Below are 24,724 nucleotides of genomic sequence, written 5' to 3' on the forward strand. Positions count from 1 at the left end.
TAATTCCATGGCTTCCTGCAAGGTCTCAGGTGCAGGGAATGCAATAAGCAGATCCTTAACCCTTTCACTTAGACCAGCAAGAAAAAAACATTTTAACGCCGAATCATTCCATTTCACTTCTGAGGACCACCTTCTGAAGTGTGTACAATAATTTTCAACATCACCTGACCCCTGATTCAAACGCCTCAGTTCTGTCTCAGCAGATGAGACTCAATCAGGATTGTCATACAATAGCCCCATAGCAGAAAAAAAATCCTCCACTGACCTAAAACACGGATCATTAGGTTGGAGAGAAAAGGCCCACCCCTGTGGTTCCTTGCGCAAAAGTGACATGATAAACCCAATGCGCTGTGATTCATTCCCAGAGGACCTTGGTCTCAAACGAAAATATAATAAACAAGCATTTTTAAAGGGAAAAAAATCTTGTTGTTTACCATAAAAAATATCAGGCAGTCCTACCTTAGGTTCGACAAAATGCACTCCAGGACAGCTACTCACATGTTGCCAGAGCTCGGACACCTCCAGAGACAATCCCTGCAGGTGTTGAGCCAAATCTTGAACAGAAACCATACTGATCACCGGATTTCTTTCCTTAAAGTTTTTGTTTGGGCTGGACTTACTGTTATGATCTGCAACATAGGCTAAGGAAAGAAGGGGAGAGCTGTCCCTACAGTAAGACTAAGCTGAGCCCCTACGTTGTAGCGGGCTACCTGTTCCTTGTGAACAGACCTGCCTTCATCCTCGGCTAGTCTGAACGGAGACCTATAGAGAAAGGAAGGGGTCCCTAAAGGAACTAAGGACTGGGACAAAAATGGGATACCTCCCAACAGAAGTTGTTGCAGAGCACAAGATAAACTGACAAAAAGAACTAGAGGTCCCAGAGGAACAAGCAAACTAGAGATAGATAGGCACAAAAGCACCTGGCTAGAGAGACAGTCAAAACAACACTGAAGTCCAGCAAAGCCAGAAGGGCGGAGCTGGAATATATAGGAAGATGGTCATATGACCGCAAAACACAGGATAGAAACAAAAACAAACAGGAGGGTTCTAACACCCGCTTTCTGTTTGCCTCCCGTCTCATCCAAGTGAGTAAAAAACCTACAATACATATTCTTCTGGTTACATTCAATTATATTGAAGGCTATGTGGGGCCATTACAATATATGGAGGGCTATGTGAGGGCCCATTACATTAAATTATACATATCAAACTCTGGCCCGTGGTCAAAATCTGGCCCACAGTGTGAGTATATTTGCCAGGCGGGGTCATTATTCTGTATGGTGGAGTATGTGGTGTCATTATTCTGTATAGAGTAGTATGTGGGGGTCATTATACTGTATAGAGCACCATGTGGGGGCCATTATACTGTATGTAGCACTATCTGGGGCCATTATACTGTATGGAAGGCACTGTAGGGCCCATTATACTGTATGGAGGACTATGTGTAGCCATTACACTGTATGGAAGGCACTGCAGGGCCCATTGCACTACATGGAAGGCAATGCAGGGCCCATCATACTGTATGGAAGGCTATTTGGTGCCCATTATTCTGTATTGAGGGCTATGTTGGGCCATTATTCTGTATGGAGGACTATGTGGGCCCATTATACTGTATGCAGCACTATGTGGGGCCCATTATTCTGTATGGAGGACTATGTGGGGGCCCATTATTCTGTATGGAGGAATATGTGGTGCCCATTATTCTGTATGGAGGACTATGTAGGGTCCATTATTCTGTATGGAGGACTATGTGGGGCCCATTATTCTGTATGGAGGACTATGTGGGGCCCATTATTCTCTATGGAGGACTATGTGGGGCCCATTATACTGTATGGAGGACTATGTGGGGCCATTATACTGTATGGAGGACTATGTGGGGCCATTATCCTGTATGGAGGACTATGTAGGGACCATTATTCTGTATGGAGGACTATGTGGGGCCCATTATTCTGTATGGAGGACTATGTGGGGGCCCATTATTCTGTATGGAGGACTATGTGGGGGCATTATTCTGTATGGAGGGCTATGTGAGGCCCATTATACTGTATAATGGTTGGCCCGCGACTTTGTCCATGCTTTTAATTTTGTCCATTTGTGTATTTGAATTTGACATCCCTTCCTTAAATGGAAGGCTATGTTAGTACATTATATTTTATGGAAGGCTATGTGGGAGGCATTATACTGTTAGAAGGCTCTATGGGGGTGCATTATACGGTTCGGAGGGCTATATGGTGCCATTATACTGTTTAGAGGGCTATGTGGGGGCCATTATACTGTTAGGAAGACTACGTGGGGACCATTGTACTGTTTGGAAGGCTATATGTGGGCCATTATTCTGTTTGGAGGGCTAGTGAGGGCCATTATACACTCTGGAGGTTTGCTTGGGGTTCATCATACTGTTTGGAGGCCATCATATGGTGTGGAGGCATGTGTTGGGGGTCACAGTTGGGCATCATACTGTGTTGGGGTCACCATACTTTGTCGCAGGTGCATCATACTGTGTTGGGGTCACCACACTTTGCCATGGGTGCGTACGGTAGAGTCATCATGCTGTGCACCTGGAGGGTGGTGTGTAGGAATTCACTGTGTGGGTATCATACTGTCTTTGGGGGGCACTTTTGTTGACATCATACTTTATGGGGGCAATGAAAGGATAACCTAATGCTTCGATAGGAGGAAAATTACTCCGTAAGAAAACTTGTGAGATAAGCTCTTATGTTGCTCTTATGTGCCCCATTGAATATTGTTGTTTTTTTTTTGGGGGGGGGGGGCCCTATTAGTACTTTTGCTAAGGGGCCCCATGATTTCTATGTACGTCCCTGGGGGTCTGTATATAATTAGGGGTTGGGAATGGGCTTCTATTGAAGAAGTTTTGTGTCTGTTTAGGAGGTCTGTATTTATTTAGGGGGCAGATCAGAGTCTGAATTTAAGGGGTTTAGTGTCTTTATTTCTTTAGTCTAGGACTATATTTTTCTAGTGCGTTGGGTTTTTAGTTTGTATTTAGTGGGTTTAGTGTCTATGTTTTAGTGGGTTTTGTCTGTGTCTGTGCTTTTTTAGGGGTACGGTCTGGGGTTTGTAATTATTTACTGGGTCTGGTCTGAGTATATATTTTCTATAGTGAGTTTGGCCTGGGGCCTGTATTCATTTTACATATGATAATAGGAATTACATCTACTTATTGTGATTCAAGTTTCTTAAATTGGGGAATACCCTGGAAACAGGCATGTGGGGTCACTACCAGAGTCCGTGATTGAAGTTTTGCAGAGATTTTCTCCAATTACTTCAATTATGGAAAATGTAAAGATATGTTGAAGTGCCTGAATATAGACAACAACCGGCAGGAGATCATAGATGATCAGTGATATCCAGGATGAGCCAGCCTCATTAATATCTAGTAACTTGCAAAAAGTCATATTTTTTATGATTTTTTAGCTCACTTTATGGTCAGCTGTTCTACAAAGAATTAAAACTTAAATATTTTACTTTATGCAGAAATCTTTATGTGAGATATTCAGCCCCATTCGACAAATACATTAGGTCATCATGATATTATTAAAAATACCAAAAAAGCAGTTCTGTATATGAGAAGAATCTAAATAGAAGCAGCATAGATGTTAAATATATTTATTTGTGCATGAAAGTTGTTAATAACATGCAAAGATGAAAAAAGAAAGTCTGTAGATACAGTCACTTTCTATAGAAAGGAGCAGATGATGATGATTCCGCTCCTCAGGACTTTGGTTGCACTTGTGGCGGTTTTGGATATCCAGGTCTGGATCACACATGACGGAGAGGAGAAGAGCAGGAATGTGTGATGTGTGATCTGTGTAGATGGAGCTTTTCTGGAGTCCTAAAGCACAAAGATCAACCATTTGGCCTTCTGTCTGACCATGGCCAGGAAGGTGAAGGAGCAGCCGCTTCTTCTCTCTGTCGGTGGCCAGGTAGGAGAAGGAGCAGCCGCTACCTTCTGTCTGTACAAGGCCAAGTATGAGAAGGAGCAGCCGCTACCTTCTGTCTGTACAAGACCAAGTAAGAGAAGGAGCAGCAGCTTCCTTCTGTATGTCCATATCCGGTAGGAGAAGGAGCAGCTGCTGTCTTCTGTCTGTACAAGGCCAAGTATGAGAAGGAGCAGCCGCTACCTTCTCTCTGTCCATGGCCAAGTATGAGAAGGAGCAGCCGCTACCTTCTGTCTGTACAAGGCCAAGTATGAGAAGGAGCAGCCGCTACCTTCTGTCTGTACAAGACCAAGTAAGAGAAGGAGCAGCAGCTTCCTTCTGTATGTCCATATCCGGTAGGAGAAGGAGCAGCTGCTGTCTTCTGTCTGTACAAGGCCAAGTATGAGAAGGAGCAGCCGCTACCTTCTCTCTGTCCATGGCCAAGTATGAGAAGGAGCAGCCGCTACCTTCTGTCTGTACAAGGCCAAGTATGAGAAGGAGCAGCCGCTACCTTCTGTCTGTTCAAGGCCAAGTATGAGAAGGAGCAGCCGCTACCTTCTGTCTGTACAAGGCCAAGTATGAGAAGGAGCAGCCGCTGCCTTCTGTCTGTCCATATCTTGTAGTCGTCTCCTTACCACCACACTGTAGATGAGTCGTCCAGATGGTAACATAGCAAGTATGGCTGAAAGAAGTCCTTCAATTTCAGCCTTTAATTACTTGCCATGTTGATCCAGAGGAAGGCGAAAAATAACCCCGAGGACTCGTTGTTGGATTATCCTCATATCAGGGGAAAAAAATTCCTTCCTGACCCCAAATATGGCGATCGGAATAAATCCCTGGATGTTTGGTGCTCGAATCTACGTGGCTTTTACGTGGTGGAAGCTCAGTAGGAATTGTCACAGTCCGGTAAATGAGAAAGTCCAGTGTAGTTGTCTCATCCAATTCATGTAAATCTTCATTCCTAGATGTTACTGGAATGGGGCTGATTATTATCAGCCTAATACTCCTGTAAGAAGAGAAATATACACATCTGAGAATCAGCTCCTCACATATATACTGTATACGGGGGGGTATAATAATAAGGTGTATAGTGGGTATGCATGTTACTGGGCAGTGATAACACTATGTTTCCCTACGTCCTACACTTACATAGTCTTATTTGAATGGTGGGTCGACTCTGCCGGACTCCACGTCGCTCCAGTTTATGAACTGGAAGAATGGGTGCTCTCGGATGGTCGATGTTATGGCAAATCGGGAAAATGGAGTTTTGCAGAGAAGCTGGAAAATGAGAAAGATCATTAGTCATTATATTATGTATTATTAATGATGCATTATTACACAATATCTATCTACTGTTTACATCTAATCTTCTACCTCTCTTAATAATCACCCATCATCCTCCTTCATCTGACCCTACTCACCCCGTCTAAGATGTCAATGGCATCAATGCTGATCCCGGGTGGAAAATATGGGACGTCCTCCTGCAGAGACTTGTGGTACTCCTTCTCTGAGCCTCGGCTATAGAATGGCTTTATCCCTACAATCATCGTATATAGGATGACACCGAAGGAAAATGAGTCCACCAGATGGTTGTAGCTCTTACCGTCCATTATCTGTGGGAACATAAGATAGGAGATGATCTGAATATACCGGGGAGGGGATTTACACACAGAGGATATAAGGACCGATCTGTGGATAGATATCTGCAGGATACTTTGTGATCAGATTATTCCTCAGTCCTACTATCGCCATTAATCACACTGGGATGTTACTTACCTCGGGTGCGATGTAACCTTTCGTGCCAACATACTTGTTCAATATGTCGTCCTCAAACATGACTATGGCGGATAAGCCAAAGTCAGAGATTTTAATGTGTCCGGTCTCATTGAGGAGGATGTTCCCTGGCTTCACGTCCCTGCAGGGAGAAGACAATGATTGTGAGGAGAATTCATGAAAAGAACTTTCTACAATAGATATGTAAGGAGACAACAGAGAGTCACAGGGGACAGATTTATAGAGATGAACTGATTACCGATGTATGATGTCACGGTCATGCAGGAATTGGAGTCCGCACACCATCTCTGCCGCAAAGAGTCTGTGGAGTAGAAAGTACAGGTTGGATCAGTGGTTAGATACACAATCAAAAAGACAACATTAGGAGATGACACGTGTCCTATTTATGTCATAATTTTCTCCTGCTGTCATTCTCTATTGGTCTTGGACTACAATGTACAGGCAGCAAACCAGTATAAGACTTTACCTTGTTGTTACTGTATCAAAAGGCATCAATCGTGCCATGTGGCCACTCAGGTCTCCTTTGGCCATAAAGTCCATGGCTACTTTATATTCTGTAGGTGTCTCCATGACTGCTCGTGCTGACATTAGTTAGCGGCACCCGGTGGCTATTAGCAGGACGTCCATCTCTGCACTGATCATCTCCTCTGAACAGCGACTCTTGTTCATGATTTTCACGGCCAGCAGTTCTTTACTGACCGGATGTGATGCCAAGATGACCTGGAGGAAAATCATAACAGATCAGACCCAACTCCCATCTATTATAGGGATCTGTGTAATGGATCACTGGTTTATCCCAGTCACCATTACATATGAACACCCAGTAATGAATATGTATCTCCCTCCTGTGTATCTGGGGCAGGATACATTGAGGAGCACGGAGGAGTAGAAATTCACACTTACTTTTCCGAAGCCTCCCTTTCCAAGTTCTTTCTGGAACTTGAGACTGCAAATGTCAATAGGAATATTTGCCTTGACCAGTTCTCCCAAGACATTGGCATCCCCAAGGTCTTGTACTGGTATGTCCGATGAGTCAGAGGATGTCTCACTGCTTCCATCTGCTGAGATGATACAAGATTTATTAAGAAATATATCTCCAGAACCTACATTACATTTTAATCAGATTGATATAAATCAGCAGGAAATGTCTACTATTTGGTTATTCCTTTATCAAAATTGTCTATTAGCAAAAATGTCCTTGTTGCCCATAGCAACGATTCACAGCACAGATTGTATTTCTTAACATTCCATCATAGAACAATGAAATCTGACTGGTTGCTACGGGCAACAAGGACAGTTCTTCCATTAGACAACATTAATAATTGTGGCCTGTACATAACATTAGGACTATAATCCCCCTCACCTCCAGTCTTATTATTCTGAGTAAGTTTCTTATCTTACCTGGTTCATCATTGTCCACTGATCTGTCAGGTGAAGAATCATTCAGCTGGAAGAGAAACTCTGGGATGGAAATGGTTTCAGATGATGACTGGGATGTCAGTAATGCATCATTCCCATTTATAATGGGTTTAGCATAGATTCGATGTCTCCTGCATTGGACAACCCAGTCTCTGCTGTTCCTAATTCTTTTCTGGGCTGCTGCTCTTTGCAGGTTCGGTGTCTCTAGACTTTCCGATGTGGATGAGACTTGTCTTGATGTTTCTTGGAGAACCTCTTCCACCTCTATCTCTGCGCTGATGTTTCTCCGCTTATTGAGGATGGCTTCTTTGTTCCTCCTCCTTATTTCAGGGACCAGATCTCCGATTTTTTTCAAGGAGATAAGGATGGCCCTCTGAAGTTCAGCGGAGGCTGCAGAGTGAGACTCCATGAGGTTCTCCATGGTCCTTCTCTCTGTAAAGATCTCCTGTCTTTTGGACTTTCTCATTTTATCCAGATGTTGTCGTTTGGACGCCATCTCTGAGGCGTCAGTGTCCATGTCCGGTAATATAATGTCTTTTCGCCCTAAAGCGAACAACGGTTTCTGCTCTTCATTTAATCCTCTCCTCTCTCTTAGAATCCGATCTCTTTGGACTCTTCTTCTTTCTATATTCATTGTAGAATCAATTTTTGCTTTGTTCATCACAAAAACAAAAGAACTCCCTCACCCTTGGGGGTCTGTGAGGCAGTGATTTCCTTAAGGCCATAACACTGGGATCTAGAATGCGATGATGTCATCACACCACTTGTGACATAACATTTATCGTGAGGTCACAGTGCTTCAATCTCTCTCCCTCTTTCTCTCTCTGTGTATACATATATATATATATATATAGAGAGAGAGAGAGAGAGAAATATATAGCTATGTTTATATATATAGATATACAGTATATATATATCTATATATATACACACATCTGACAAATTTTGTCTCAGCGTCCTCCAATTTGATGCGCACATACATATGTAAAGCACCTATGTACTGTATATTATATACTTAGCAATGAATGGGGTATGTTTTAGGATAACAGCTGGTTCACATGTTCCCATATCATATTCATGGACCATGGAGTCCTTGTAGAAGCTAGTATTTCATTTTGCAGATCGCTGGAACGCTCACAGGTGTTCCTGATCCCTCCATCCTCAGGATTGAGACCCCGCTGCCCATTCAGATCTAAACACCAGCTTTGTTCCCATCCATTAACCAGAAGAGGTTCTCTTTGACTTTTTCCCTGTACAAATCTTATTTCTTGCTGAGTCTCTCACATATATTGCTTGAAGAAGCACTCCTCCTCCTCTTCCCATCAACATTTTTATCCTCTTAATACACTGCTCAAAAAAATAAAGGGAGCACTTAAACAACAGAATATAACTCCAAGTAAATCAAACTTCTGTGAAATCAAACTGTCCACTTAGGAAGCAACACTGATTGGCAATCAATTTCACATGCTGTTGTGCAAATGGAATAGACAATAGATGGAAATTTTTGCCAATTATCAAGACACCCTCAATAAAGGAGTGGTTCTGCAGGTGGGGACCACAGACCACATCTCAGTACCAATGCTTTCTGGCTGATGTTTTGGTCACTTTTGAATGTTGGTTGTGCTTTCACACTCGTGGTAGCATGAGACGGACTCTACAACCCACAGAAGTTGCTCAGGTAGTGCAGCTCATCCAGGATGGCACATCAATGCGAGCTGTGGCAAGAAGGTTTGCTGTGTCTATTAGCGTAGTGTCCAGAGGCTGAAGTTGACGCGCCCCTGGGCCTGTGTCGCGCTGCGTTGCGCAGGCGGGAGCTTACCCGGAGCCGGATCTGTTGAGGGTTGTAGTCTTGTGGCGGTGACCCGGTCCGTGCCCAGGGAGTCAGACTAAGTGGCGCTGTATCAGCGGTAGATGTAGGACGACTACGCCACCCGTTGAATGCAGCTATGGAGCTGCCGCTGCAGGGCAGACCGCTGAGGCCGGTGGTAGGATAGTGCAGCGTAGATGGTATAACCCCCAACGGGAGGGGTATGGCCTCAGGGCAGCCGACGTGGATGATGGGGGTAGCAGGAATCACTCAGAGACGCTGCGGTGTGATTCAGGGTCTTTACTGGTGACAAAGATAGACCCTCCCGGAGTACTGGCTAGCGATCGGGGCCTGGTCAGTCCTTGAGCAGATGGGATCTCCCCTGGCCAGGCGGAGTTGTAGGCCTCCCAAACTGACTGTACTCTTCTGGCTACCTTGCTAGAGGCGGGTATAAGTAGCCCACGTCCCTGAGTGTACCGTGTGGTGCTCACCCGTATGGCCGGTGACTCGGGGCCTTCTAGTAGCTTCCGCTCCATGACGGCGGTGCTGGTCCCATGCGTGTGACCGTGCCTTCGGGTTTCTTGGCCAGAGGACCTGAAATCCCCTGCCTGACGGATTCTGCTGCTGGGTAGGAGTTAGTCCCCACAGCCTCGGACTCCGGGTCCGGTAAGAAATCTTCTCAGTCAGGGCGAGCTCTGCAGCTGCCAGCCCCTGACTCCTTGTAGCACTGCTCCCACAGAGCTCCTGTTGTTTCTTCCTATGCTGCTTCTCTTCTCTACTTCTGGCATGGCCCAGGAGCTGGGCCCAGCCGGAGCCACAGCTCCCTGTCAGCCCTCCTGGCTGCACTCTCCCTCTGAACTCTCTCACCCTGCCTCAGCCCTAGGTTTATATAGGGGAAGTCCTTCCCCTCCCAGGACTGGGCAGGAGGTGTGGCATGCATAGGATTCCTGACCAAGAGACCTCCCACCTGCTCTCAGACATAACATTGCTGTTACTGTGGAAACCAGACCCCTGGGGTGCCACAGAGGCGCTACCAGGAGACAGGCCAGTACACCAGGAGACGTGGAGGGGGTTGTAGGAGGGCAACAACCCAGCAGCAGGACCGCTACCTCCGCCTTTGTGCAAGGAGGAACAGGAGGAGCACTGCCAGAGCCCTGCAAAATGACCTCCAGCAGGCCACAAATGTGCATGTGTCGGCACAAATGGTTAGAAACCGACTCCATGAGGGTGGTATGAGGGTCCGACGTCCACAGATGGGGGTTGTGCTCACAGCCCAACACCATGCATTTGCCACAGAACACCGGGATTGGCAAAGTCGCCAATGGCGCCCTGTGCTCTTCACAGATGAAAGTAGGTTCACACTGAGCACATGTGACAGACGTGACAGAGTCTGGAGACGCCGTGGAGAGCGATCTGCTGCCTGCAACATCCTTCAGCATGACCGGTTTGGCAGTGGGTCAGTAATGGTTTGGGGTGGCATTTCTTTAGAGGGCCGCACAGCCCTCCATGTGCTCTCCATAGGTAGCCTGACTGCCATTAGGTACCGAGATGAGGTCCTCAGACCCCTTGTGAGACCATATGCTGGTGCGGTTGGCCCTGTGTGATTTTGTTGTCAGCACATTCAACTTTGTACAGAACAAAGTTTTCAATGAGAGTATTTCATACTTTCAAATCTAGGATGTGTTATTTGAGTGTTCCCTTTATTTTTTTGAGCAGTGTATATTGCAGCTATCATATGATATAGCTCTGTGTACTTACAATTGTTCATTTTGGGTAAGGCTCTGTGGCCACTATTAGATGATGTGGTCAGTTTAACATACTCAAACTGGTTATAGGTCCACTTTAAGGGGTTTAGTGGTTTACTATGTTTAGGGGGTCTACAGTGACATACCACCAATGGTGGCAGTCCACTCGGATATTATGGGGAAGCCCATGTGTGGCGCCCCTGAGGGTTCAGTCGCCACAGGGGTACTGCACCTCAGACCGAGGTGTGGGTATCTCCTCTCCGAGGTAAGGGTGGAGCACCTCTCAGGACTCAGCCATCCATCCAACACTACACCACTCCTGTCCTGAGGGGGGTTTTAAAGCACCATAGTGCTGCCCCAGCCGGGATAGAGGAGATGGGGAGAACCAAAAGATAGGGGGGAACCATGTAGTGGGTGAGGGTGGAGGACGCACTTAGAGGTTCCACCACAAAATTCATATTTAATAAACGGCCATCTTGGGCTTATGGTCCTTTGATTGTGGTCTTCATCACTGAACATGGCTTTCTGTGTGAACCTGCAGCTGAATGAAGATATACGGTCCTCATTCTCCGGCCTTGAGGCGAGGAGCGGACTAGAGTTAACAGCTGTCTCTACCCGGTCAAGGTCCCTACCTAAGAAGGCCTGGAGGGGAGCAGAGGTGACAAGCTCCATAGGCAAAAGGATCCCAGGGGGATGCAGGCGGAGCGCATACGTCACCTGTCCTCACTATTCTGGCCTAGTCAGAGGGACTCCTGCTGCAAAAGGGGTACCGGCCCCCGATATCTAGCTTTGCTACTTCATGTCCTAGTCAGAAAAGCCTGGAGGCTTGGAGGATCCCACTGAGTAACGGACGGAGAGGAGTCACCACCCGTACCCTTGTTCTGTGTATAGCCAGAGGGAGACCCAGCCTTGTAACACGCACCACATACGGACAGGAGAGGACCTAGTGGGAAAGTCTAGGAACACTCTAGTGCAGGGGGTCCTGATTGATGCACCCGAACTACCTGAAGTGTGCTGAACCCCTTCCTGGTGGCCGCAGCGCGCCGTGAGGAGCAAGGAGAAGCCCTGCAGCTGACACCTAACAACGTGAGTAAAGCTTGGAAGACTGCATCCATTGCCTCCGGTCCCTTATTTCAGCGCGACACCACACCGCACCACCCACTACGACTCCCCTGATCCGTCTTCTCTGCCCTGAGGCCCTGCTCCACCTGTGGGGAGTAGTACCATCTTCTGCTGCCATGACATCCCGCCTCAGAGGACTGCCGCAGCGCTGGTGGCGAATCACCAGGCACCACAGGTGGCGTAGTCATTATATCTACTCGATTACCACCGTCCCTCCTGGCCCTTATTTTTACTGTGACGACCCTGGGCACGGGCCAGGCCTAGGCCACGACTGCATCCACCGTACACCAGGAGGCCCGGTTCCGAGTACCCCCATCTCTCAGGGTAGGGCCAGCGAGCGGGAGCGAGGCATCACATATGAGTCAGGGGGGGCCCGGTGCCAGTGCCGGCACTGCCCTCTCCCCCCCAGCCTTGCATCACACTTTCAATTTTATCAGCTTTCAGATGCCGATACAGTTGAAAACAACGATGGAGAAAGGAGCATCATCTCACACTCCCTCCTCCATCATTCTCCCTCTGCGTCTGACATCTCAGCACAGTGCGAGCGATGATGTCACTATAACGCGCCTCCTGTGCCGAGCAATGCAGAGCTACAGAAGACACGCTGAGGAGATAGGAGGAAGAGGTGAATATATATATATATGTATATATATATATTTAATCAATGAGTACTTGTGGGGCCTATTATAATATATGCAATGCAATGTGGGGCCATTATATCATATGCAATGCAATGTGGTACCATTATATTATATGAAGGGCAATGTGGTGCCATTATATTATATGGAGGGCAGTGTGGTGCTATTATATTTATAATGTATAATGGCATGCACACATTATAATGTCCCCCTTTAGCCATGCAAACAGTATAATGACCTTCATATATCCTTCCAGACAGTATAAGGGCCCCCACAGAAACGTCTACTTAGCATAATGGACCCCGCACAAACCTTAACACAGTATAATTTACCCCACACCATCATCCAAACAGTATAATTAGCCCCCACACAGACTTCCAAACAGTATAACTGGCCCCAATCAGTACTTCAAACAGTATGATTGTACTATTTAGAAGGCTGTGTGAGGGCCAATGTCCCCCACATAGTCCTCCAAATAGTATGATGGCCCCCATATAGCACTCCAAATAATATGATGACCTCCACATAGCCCTACAAATAGTATGATGGCCCCCCAAGTAGCATGATGGTACCTATATAGCACTCCAAATAGTATGATGGCCCCAAAATGCCCTCCAAATAATATGATGTACTCCCCCATAGCTCTTCAAATAGTATGATGGCCCCCAAGTAGCATGATGGCCCCCACATAGCACTTCAAATAGCATGAAAGCCTCCACATAGCCCTCCAAATAATATAATGGTCCCCCACATAGCCCGCCAAATAGTATAGTGGCCCCACATAGCCCTGTAAAAAGTATGATGCCCCCCCATAGCCCTTCAAATAGTATGATGGCTCCCAAATAATATGATGGCCCCCATATAGCCCTCCAAATAGTATAATGGCTCCAATATAGCCCTCTAAATAGTGTGATGGCCCCCCAAATAGCCCACCAAATAGTATGGTAGCCCCACATAGCTCTCTAAATAGTATGATGACCCCACAAATAGCCCTTCAAATAGTATGATGGCCCTACAAATAGTATGAAGGTGCCCCAAGTAGCATGATGGCCTCAACATAGTACTCCAAATAGAATGATGGCCCCTCAAATAGCTCTCCAAATATTATGATGGCCACCACAAAGTACTCATTGATTAAGAAAAAAAAACCTCACTTCTCCCTGTTCTACTGCTGCTATGGTCTCGGCAGTGTGCGGTCTGCACAGCTCGGCACAGCGGTCGCCATGTTGTCATCGCACCCGCTACGCTGACATGTCAGGCTCACAGGGAGAATGATGGAGGAGGGACCATGAGCTGATAGTTCCCTCTTCCATCATCCATCATTGTTTTCAACTGTATCGGCATCCAGGATGCCGATACAATTGAAAGTTAGGCGGTGGTGGCCCGGATACGGTGTTGGCACGGGGCACATAGACTCATGGGCACAATAGTGGCCACGTGGTTTGCTGGCCCGCCCCACTATCTATCACAGCTGATACATCAACATAGAAAAGGGCTGGCTCAGCTACTGAATTTAGCTATTTATGTACTAGTATTAGGTTTGGATCTTAGGTTATTTAATGATAACTTGTTGTATGCATATGATTATTTACCTGCCCTGCCTCGGCTTGATTGTGTCTGCCCTTCTGTTTGCCCTTTAGCAATATGGCTCCGGGATGCGTGCGCATGTCCTCCTTCCGCCGTGCTCGCGCATGCCGGTGCGCGCTCGGCACGTGACGTCACAGGCGGCGCGACCGTGCCTTTCTGTGACGTCGCGGCTGTGCTCGCAGTGGGCGCGAGGTCATTGCGGCAGGATGTAATCATGCGCCCGGTAGAAAGCATCTGCGGCTATGGATCACATGACCCATACAAGGTATATAATTGACTACACACACCTTCACTTAGTATCACTCCCTGAGGAAGCGTACTCGTGAAACGCGCATTGGAGTGTGGGCTATTAACGCACACGGTGCTTGCAGTATGAATCTAGGTATATTACTTAATATCTGACATGTAGTCTCATGAGTTAGGAGTCATTCTTGCATTAGGTCCCTTTATGTGCACTGCACTTTATATCCATGGGTAGATTTATTTTGTGATAGTATGATTCCTCTATGAGAATTGAAGGCCTGGATAAACGTGGATTAGCACTATGCCACTTTAGACTTGGTCACTCATTAATCTCTTTTTTGTTTGGCCATAGACCTTTATTTACCTACTGTCTATTTAAGATCTTTGTTATATACAGTAGTTGGGTTAAATACATAGCACTGAGTCACTTTAAGGTGAATAAATCTCTTATTTGCATTTGCACTTTGTAGTGATGCTTATATATGTTAATGTGCTTCTTATGATTAAAGCCCCCATCTCACATAGCGAGATCGCTGCTGTGTCACGGTTTTGGTGACGCAACAGCGACCTCACCAGCGATGTCGCTATGTGTGACACTTTGCAACGATCAGGCCCCTGCTGTGAGGTCGCTGATCGCTGCAAAGTGTCCTGGACCATTTTTTGGTCGTTGCCCTCCCTCTGGTCAGCACACATCGCTGTGTGTGACCAGCGGGAGCAGCAATCAGGCAGGTAACCATGATAAACATCGGGTTACTAGGGGCACACGCGCACCTAGTAACCCGTTGTTTATCATGGTTACGAGCCTGCTAAAGTGAGCGGTAACCTCCCGCTCACCATAGCAGAGTGGCAACCATGATAAACAACGGGTTACTAGGAGCGCGTGTGCCCCTAGTAACCCAATGTTTACCATGGTTACCAGCCTGCTCCTGCTTCAGCAGGCTGGTAACCAGGAGCAGGACTTCGTGGAAAGATTCTTTCCACGATGTCGCTGCTCCCCTGATCGTTGGTGAGCCTGCCTGTTTGACAGCTCACCAGCGACCACATAGCGACGCAGCAACGATCCCTGACAGGTCGTATCGTTGTCGGGATCGTTGCAGCGTCACTAACTGTGACGGGGCCTTTACTGGAGTGACTTAGTGTTTTGTATTTACTGTATAATGGAACTTGTTGATTTGATTTTTTTTTTTTTTACCTGTGTCTTGCTTATCATGTGTACTTCATTCTGCATACACCGTGCTGCCTTTTTTTAAATTGTCTTTTATCTGTGTATTTATATGTGTATGTTTTATATTTTTGTTTTTGGGTATCTTGATTGATTAATAAAATGTAATGATTTCACTGAATTATTTGAGTATATTTGTCTGCGCATTATCTAGGTTTATAGTTTGTTATTCTTCTGCTCAGACTATGCCATAAATGGCATTATACAGTATGAGATGATGATTGGGGTTTGCAATCCTTCTTCATGTTTGGTAATAATTGAGCTCAATTATTGGCTGCAGCGCCTTTGACATTATATCAGTGCAGCAGACTATAACAGACATTTGTGCAAGTGGTGGAGACTTGATGTTGGACCCAGGGAGGGTGAGTAAAGCACAGTTTGTTTGTTTGTTTTCTTAACAAACTGCAGCCAAGGGATAGAGAATTTCCGAAGACTCTTAATAATGTGTACCACACCACACTAAACAACACAGAAGAAAGGAATATTATTTTATTATCACTTTTAAGACAAATAAAATTCTCCACAGCATATTACATATATTAAGAGCTTTTAAATGGTACCTAAAAATTTGTGAAATATTAGAGGTGATAAATAGTTCCAAGATAAATATAATTGGTATGATAGGTCATTAAAGCTAAAAACAGTAAGTAACAATATCAAAGCTAACTATTTTAGTCCCTCATAGGGGGAATAGGTTTCATAGGACCACCCCATTCCACTTTAGCTGGTGGGAAAAAACAGCACAGGTCGGCCCAATAGAGAATTATTCAAGTAATTTTATATATGTATTAGTGCTTTTTTTCTCCATGAAATCCTTACCTTGACTGCAGAAATCGGTTTTGCTGCTTCTGAGAAATCCAGAATTGAAAAAGTATGCAAATGAGCCCCAAGTGCTTTGAGGTGGGATAATACACTTGCAGCTCTCCTGGCCTCCTTCCTTATTCCCCGCTCGCGGCCTGCCTACAGTGTCTGACTGACAGGTGCAGGTCACTCTTGTTCCAGTAACCTGGTTCCTCAGACAAAGGAGGCAGGTGACGGCCAGAGAATAAGGATAGGGGGCAGGAGAGCTGCAAGTTCAGTGTCCCACTCCAAAGCACTTGGGGCTCATTTGCATACTTTTTCAATTCTGGATTTATCAAAAACAGTAAAACGGATTTATACAATCAAGGTAAGGATTTAATAAGTATGTAAGTGTCATTAGTTTAAAGTGAACTTATCGCGAGGATTTTATCCCTCAAAGTGCACCAGTAATTTTAGAAAACTTTTGACTTGTCATAGTGAAATGTCTCATGATTTGATTTTTGAGGATCCGGTTGCTGAGACCCCCACGAAACCTCAAAGGAGGAGAAGCATTTAACTATGTTCCATACTCCTTCGAGTATATTTTTTGATCTGTATAGCCACTCATCAGAGAGGCAATGTACGGGATGATAGAAACTATATTAGTCCAGAATGATTGCCCCCATACAGCAAGAATCCTGTTAGTAGCACATTCCTTGTTTAGATGAGGCGATTTGATGCCGATAACAATGACTTTACGCTGGTATAATTGATCTGACCAGCTGATGAATGATCTGTCGACAGTGGCATGTTTACAAGTGCGGATGATCCGGAATGAAAGTTCTTATGAACGCTGTTCTGTTGACTATCAGTCTATGTAAATAAGGGACAGAACTTTTTTGGAGTACCTTTTTTGAAATATTTCCTTATACTGTTTTTATTGCTTTATAAACTTTATAAGAAACTTCCAACAAAGTTTTCAGGGGACTAATATCTGTAGAGTCTCTTTTCCCTAAACTCATTGTGAAACCAGAAATGATCAACATTTGTGGTGTCATCATCTTGCTAACAATCTAATACGTTTCAAACATTTTATAAACATATGTCAAAGTCAAACGAGGGCAATATGACATGATTAGAATTTCAGCAAAACACAAGATAAAAAGTAAGAGTGCGTTTACGTTGGCCAATTTGCAACGTTAAACGACCGTTAAATGTTCGGTGGTTGTTTAGACAGGTCGATCACATTTAATATCGGAACAGAACAATCAGTAATAGATCGAACTGTGTGCCTAGGCTTCCATTGTTCTCGGCAGCACAAATCCTTTTAACACAGGACGACTTGCTGCCGAGTACAATGATCTGTTGGGCAAGCCAAAAGATAATTTCAGAAGATGAATGAGTGTTTTGATCCTGTATCGTATGAACAGAAGCCTGTTTACAATGCACAATTCTTGTGACATGAGCATTTCTGGGATAATCTTGCAGAGTAATACACCTTAGTTTGAATTTTAATGGTTTTCCGCAACTTGAAGTTTGTATCGAAAACAAGAACCACGTGTCTTCAGGGGGAGATTTCAGATTGATTTGTTCTCTTCAATTCTAAAAAGAAAAAAAAGTGCATTTAGTGTTTAGTAGGCAGTTAATAAATGAATTATATGAACCTTTGTAATTATACTTCAAAACTTCCTTCACTGATGGGTGAATGTGAATGCCAATCTTTTAACTCGTTTATCAAAGTCTAAAAGAAGAGCACAGATTAACATTGAAAGTTCGGACATTTTCAAATCGCTGTTTTTACTAGGATGGAGAAACTAAAGCTATAAAACTACCGTACGTTATTTTCAGTATGTAATAGTCATCTTAGCGGAGCACCACCAGTGAAGTGCTCACGTCATCAGAACGCCCACTCTCCCTTGGTTGATGTCCTGCTAGAGATTACTTCAAACATCAGGCAGGAAGGGTTTTTTTTTGCATCCCCTCTACCCAAAGTTGCAACCTTCTAAGATTTGTAAACTTGTGTTATTTAAAACAGTTGCATCAAACAAGAATCCTCCATACAGCTACATCAATAGAAATAATAAATGTAGGTCAATATGTTTTGTGTTTATGAAAAGAACTTGAAATTTGATGAAAATTCTGGAAAAAAAATAGCAATTTTCCAATTATGACTTTTTTTTTATTTTTATGCCCTTAAGCCATATAGTTAGATCACACAAAAAAAGTTAATAAATAACATTTACCATATGTCTACTTTACATTGGCATACTTTTTCAATAGCCTTTTTATTTTGTTTAGTATGTTAGAAGTCTTAAAAAATTTGCACCAATTTTTCTTCTTTTTTTTTTCAGAAATTTACAAAATTTATTTTATATGTACCAATATACTTTTGAAGTGACATTAAAGGGCCTATATATTGGAAACCCCCTAAAAGTGATACTATTTTAAAAAAACATACCCCTCGAAGTCTTCAATCCTGCCATTGGGAAATTTGTTCCACACAGGAATTAATGCAAAGTGGAGTGAAAAAAAAAGAAAAATTAACATTTTTTTTCCACTAAAATTTTGATTTCACCCCAAATGTTCCATTTTTACATATGTAATAGGAAAAAAATTAACCTCACAATTTGTTATGCAATTACTTTGAACGCAATGATACCCCCCTATGTGGTCGAAAAATACTGTTTGGGCACAGAGCCCCCTGCTCTGTGCCCAAACTCCTTTGAAAGGAGCGCTGTTTGATGTGTTGGTCAATGAAAATGAAAAATTACATTTTTTTCCCACTAAAATGTCACTTTATCCCAACATTTTTCATTTTCACAAGGGAAAGGGATAATAAGACATAATGGTCCCAAAATTCTTTTCACAAATTTTCCTGAACCTGTGAAAACTTCATTTGTGGTTGTAACCTACTGTTTAGACACATCCCAGGGCTTGAGAGAAGGGATGAGAAGACCCGTGGAAGTTTGGGTTCTGGTATCCTACCCGAACTTTAGTCCAAAGTTCTGTTCAAGTACCAGAACAGCACCTGAACTTAAACCAGACCCCCATTAAAAACAACGGAGACCAGAACTTTGGATCTGGGAAAAAAAATTCTCTCGTCCCTGGACTTTCCCCAGAACTCAAAACATTAAAACGGACTTCCGGGAGAAGTACGTCTTCTGAATTTAGCACCGGACACTGAGTGACTAGTATGAACCTTGAATTTTTAAGTTCTGGTTCGCTCATGTCTACTTGAGAGGAAAGGCACCAGTTGGTTTTTGGAGTGCAGAATTTGCAGGAGTAGATTGTGGGTGCAATTTGCAGAGCCCCTGAGGTGCCAGAGCAGCAGAAGCACCCCACAAGTGACTTGATTTTGGAAGATACACCACTCAAGAAATTCATCTAGAGTTGCAGTGAGTATTTTGAAAACATAAACACTCCTATCAGTGTATGTTCCAGTGTGGAAATTGCAAAAAATTCAATTTTAGTGCCTGATATGATCATGGCTGTTGCAGCACAGTCAGCTGCAGTTTACAGCAGACACCTGTTCAGTTAGCACTCAGTGATGCTCTAGAAACATATTTTTCAGTACCGTAAATGGACAGAGAAAGGAATAAGGCTCCTCAATAACCACCATAAAAAGGTGCATCTGATGTCATTAAAGGGGTTGTCCGGTCAAAATCAATAAGTCTGCAGTCACTCTGTAAGACTGTAGACTTATGAATTCCCCCAGCGCAAGCACTGTGCACTGCGGGGATTTGCCGGTTTCTGAGTCGGGACCGAAGGGTATATATGTGTTATACATACTCCCATCCAGTGGACATGGCCATCCAGTGAGCATGGCCGACCAGAGGGCACAGCCTCGCTACATACAAGTGTATGGAGTGAGGCTGCGCCCATTGGCCGGGAGTATGTATAGCGCATACATACCCTCCAGTCCCGGGTCAGAAACCGGCAAATCCCTGCAGCGCACAATACAGGCTCTGGAGGGATTTATAAGTCTGCAGTCACACAGAGTGACCGCAGATTTATTGATTTGGACCGGACAACCCCTTTAAGGCTACGTTCCCACAATGAGTATTTGGCGAGCTTTTGGTGTTGCAAATTTTCTGCACTTATTAGGTAAATTAGGACACTTGCGTTTTTTTGACATCCGTCTTTATTGCGCTTTTGACGTTGCGGTTTTTGTATGTCATATTTTAGATTAAGCTGCTTTGTTTTTTGTACTTTATCGTACTTTATTGTACTTGTCGAAAACTCATTGTGGGAACTTAACCTAAAGGGTTACATAGACTAATAAATACATTAATTAATTCCTGCATATTTCACTTCTATATAGACTGAGCTGCAGTACCCAAGAACAGCCACTACACGGTGTATGAAGCTGTGCTATGTTGGCTCTATTCACTGTGCACATCCGGCAATAGCGGGAAGCAGCTGATTGGTGGGAATGGCAGATATTGGACACCCATTGATCTGATGTTTTTTATACCTATCTGAAGGATGGACTGTCAAGATCTAAATACTGGATAACCTTTTCAAAACAATGGTAAGTGGATGAGTACATAAACGATAATCAAGGCGTTATCTGGATATCGTATTACCTGCTAACACTTGATAGCAGGCAACAATGAGCACAACTATGAAAATGCTGAAAATTATGCATTTAGTAATCACCATTGCAAAGGTGAATAAATATACTGTTAGGTTGCAATCAACTCTGTACTCTTCGTGCATTCGGAATATCCAAATACCACCTGAAAAAAAAAAAAGAAAACCATAAAACAGCTTTAAGAATGTAACTATCGTTTTCATTTTACAAAAAATGAGACTAAAGAGTCCGATTTTCTTTTCCAGTGCGGAAATTATCTTATCATGATCAAGCATAATGAAGAAACTGTAGTCAGCTGATAATCCCAATTACTGTGCCATAAAATTAGGGCTACGTTGCATGTTGGGTGCAGTAATCCACATTCACGTTCAATACCTACGATGTAGTAATATGACCTTTTTCATTCCTTATCGGGTTTTTTTCCACCACATTCCAAAATCCAGAATGTTTTTGATTTATATTTCTACTTTGTTCTCTTTTTTTTTTGTGGGATAAACTGTATTTTTTTATGATGCAGTTTTGGGGTACATGTAAGTAATGTAGAGAAAAAAATGAAGGTAGTTTCCGGCACAACCAACTGGATAAAAAATGTAAGTTTATTGAATCAAGTTAAAAGTCCATTAAAAGTTAAAACCTCAACACCTGACGCGTTTCTGGCGGGCGTCCTAGTATGCCACAAACGCATCAGGTGCCAGAAACTACCTTCAGTTTTTCTCTTTTTCAGCTGCAATCACCAGCAGGTTCGGCACCCACTGGTTTCTAATCACAGCAATGAATTCATCCATGTTACCAGAGTGAACAGCTCTAACTCTCCCCCTCTCCCCAATTCCTTCTACGTAAATGCAGTGAATAATTTTTAATAATTATTTCTGGGGAGGAAATGGAAAAAAACAACAGCAATGAAGCCATCGTTTTTAATTTTTTTTTTTTATTCTCTGCCAGTTGTTCCAACTTCTATACTTTTTCAAGTTTTGCAGAATAGAAACAGTTAAAATATATTTTTTGGGGGGGACGATTATTGTATTCTTTTTGCAGGAAGGTAAAGAAACAAATACAGCAACTGCAATTCTGGCATTGTTTTTAGTTTTGCTCTTGCAATTTTATTTCTATAATATAGGCCATTGCATTGCAGCAACAACCAAATAGGAAAATGTTTGTTTTTTTCTGTAGCAGAATATTCTGTAATAGATAAAAAGTATTTATTTTTTTACACAGTTCACACACATGGGAGATCTGGCAGCTTTGCTATGTGCCATGGCCTTAGAGCTCGTGCACCTGACCATATTTTCAGTTTGAGTCCTATCTGTTAAAAAAAACGGACCGCACAAGGACCTATGTTATTCAATGGAGAAGTGCAGGTGTTTTTTAACAGCAGCAGCTATTAATCATTTACAGAACCATTTATAGTTTCCTTTGTTATAGAATTGCAATTTATCCGTAAAAATCAGATGCTATACTGTGGCTTCAAATGGCATAAGATTTTTATTTTTTTTTGGCACACCCATAGACTTGAATGGCCGAGTCTCATTCGATTTATGGAAGAAAGTGTGCCATTAAATAACAGTGGTCCTAGTACTGTCCGTTTTTGTCACGGACAGTGTTGGGCCCAAAAATATGGTCGTGGTTCTAGCTGTATTGATAATTTTTATCCAGACCAATATACAGGGATGAAGTCAGTGTGGCAAACATGCAGATTTTGTAGATAATGTGCTGCAAATTTGTGCTGAAATCTGATGCAGAATTTGCAACAGAAATTCCACTATGAGTTCAAGTATCCTAAGGGAATTCGTAGTCAAAAAATTACCTATTGTTTAAATCTGGATTTTGGGACATGTACTTTTTAAACATTTTTGATATTTTTTTTTTACATCTTGATCTTTATTAATAAACTAAATCAGTACTCTTGTCATTTTCACACTGTTCGCTGGGGCTTTTTTAGATGCATACTATCTATCCTTATCATCGGGGGCAGGATTACTGTGACAGGTAACACTTCTATACACAGCTGATAATAATAGGTGATGTCACAGCTAACACTGCTTCCCCTCCCTTTGTACACATACATTAGATGATTTACAGTAATACAAAAGTCAGAGTCTGTACATGTGTTGTTTCCTGAAACAGGAAGTGTGAATCAAAAAAGCCACAGTTTCCACTGTGAAAATTGCCAGATTTCTACATTTTATTTTTAATAAAGATTGTGATATGGTAAAAAAATGCATTGCCAATTTTTTTTTAAATGCATGATATATAAAAATCTGATTTAAACAATAGGTAATTTTCTGACAACCCATTCCCTTTAATCCTGAGCAAAGGTTAGATATGTTAGGATAAATCATGGAAATATAATACACACTAACCTGGGATGAGCCAGCATACAGAGAAGGTTAGAAGGACACCTTCTATAGTATTGAATACTTTTTTATAGAAAAGCTTCAGAGGAATAATCAGGCAGGCCAACGCCTCGACGACACCACTAACGATCATATAAATTGGTACATATGGCTGATAAGGACAGTCATCTTTGTGCATTACACCTATAAAATGACAAAAGGAATAGTAGTAAATTATGTGGCAATGTAACACAAAGGGCCCGATTCAATGTTTATACTTTTTTAACTCAGTTTTCTTTTTTGTTGTCTTGTGGTACATGCTCCAATTCATGAATATTGTGCAAAATCAATAATGCTGTTTATTTTTGTCTTTTAACCTGTTTTCAGACTTTTTTTTAGTCGCATGTTCCAGTAAAATGTCAGAATAATTGCGTCAAAGTGTCAGACATACAAAAACTCACCCCAGGGAGGAACTGAAGTGCACATGTGTCAAATTTTTCAAAAAGTTGCAATTGATTATTCAGCCAAAAACATCTAAAAACCTCAAAGCCCGTCAATAAGGGTAAACATTAAAAAAAAATCTTAAAATACACTTTAAAAAAGGCGCAAATTAAAAGAATAAGATGAAGGTGAAAACACTGAAAACTAGATAAAAACAAATAAGTAAAGGCAATAATGAATCGGGCCCAAAGACTTCAGTCTTCACTCACCTTAGAATGTCTTGTCTTGAAATAACTTTAGCAGGAAGCAGTTACCATTAGGCCCATGATGGGGGGTGGGGTACCTCAGAAAAATGGAGCCCTGAATTTTTGCTTCTTTTGCCAAGTTATATAGGATTTCACCTGACTCATAGAGCTCATTGGCTTCTTTTTATCTATTATTGCGTCAAATATTTAAAGGTGTTGGACCATAAATGGAAGTTATCCCGAGGTGTACACCAGCATTGCGGAGTATATCCTAGCACTAATCACATGTCTTCCAATATGAAAACACCTACATCACAGACAACAGAACTTTTAGGACTCTTTCACACGTCTCCGGTACGTGTGGTGACCGTTTCCACAAGTACCGGAGACACTTACACATGTAGATCCATTCAAATCAATGGGTCTGTGCACATGTCAGCGTGCTTCCACGGAGCACGTGTCCGTGAGCAAAACACGTTAACATGTCCACTTTTGGACGACAGCACAGATCACACGGACCCATTCAAGTCAATGGGTCCGTGTAAACACGTACAGCACACAGATGCCATCCGTGTGACACGTACCGGCGCTTGGGAATCAGAGGTACAGTTGGCGCTGTTCCCAAGCACCAGGTGCTGAACACTGCTCTCATCATGGTTCCCTGCCACCTGTAAAAATAAGAATAGAATGAAAAATCCATATACTCACCTAAGTGCCCCCCGCTGTAATCCATGCGACCGCTCAGCAGTGGAGCCGGGGAGAATGACTCCCGCAGTGAGCCCACTCGCTGCAGGAGTCATTCTCCCCGGCTCCTCTGCT

The 24,724-nt window shown here is 43.3% G+C and overlaps 1 protein-coding gene across 2 annotated transcripts in view; it reads left to right on the forward strand.

Moving 5' to 3' along the window:
* SART1 (spliceosome associated factor 1, recruiter of U4/U6.U5 tri-snRNP) overlaps positions 1-24,724 on the forward strand; it is a 187,564-nt gene that overhangs the window by 104,983 nt on the left and 57,857 nt on the right. The window contains exon 2 of one of the 2 annotated variants that reach the window (XM_073658449.1): positions 20,614-20,823. The exons of the other annotated variant lie outside the window; for it this stretch is intronic. The gene's annotated coding sequence lies outside the window, so the exon portion shown is untranslated. The remainder of the gene's footprint in view (positions 1-20,613; positions 20,824-24,724) is intronic. 2 annotated transcript variants of the gene reach the window in all.

Source organism: Phyllobates terribilis, unplaced genomic scaffold (genome assembly GCF_046119375.1).
Source record: "Phyllobates terribilis strain yellow unplaced genomic scaffold, ASM4611937v1 Scaffold_13__5_contigs__length_258822181, whole genome shotgun sequence".
Classification (NCBI taxonomy): Eukaryota; Metazoa; Chordata; class Amphibia; order Anura; family Dendrobatidae; genus Phyllobates; species Phyllobates terribilis.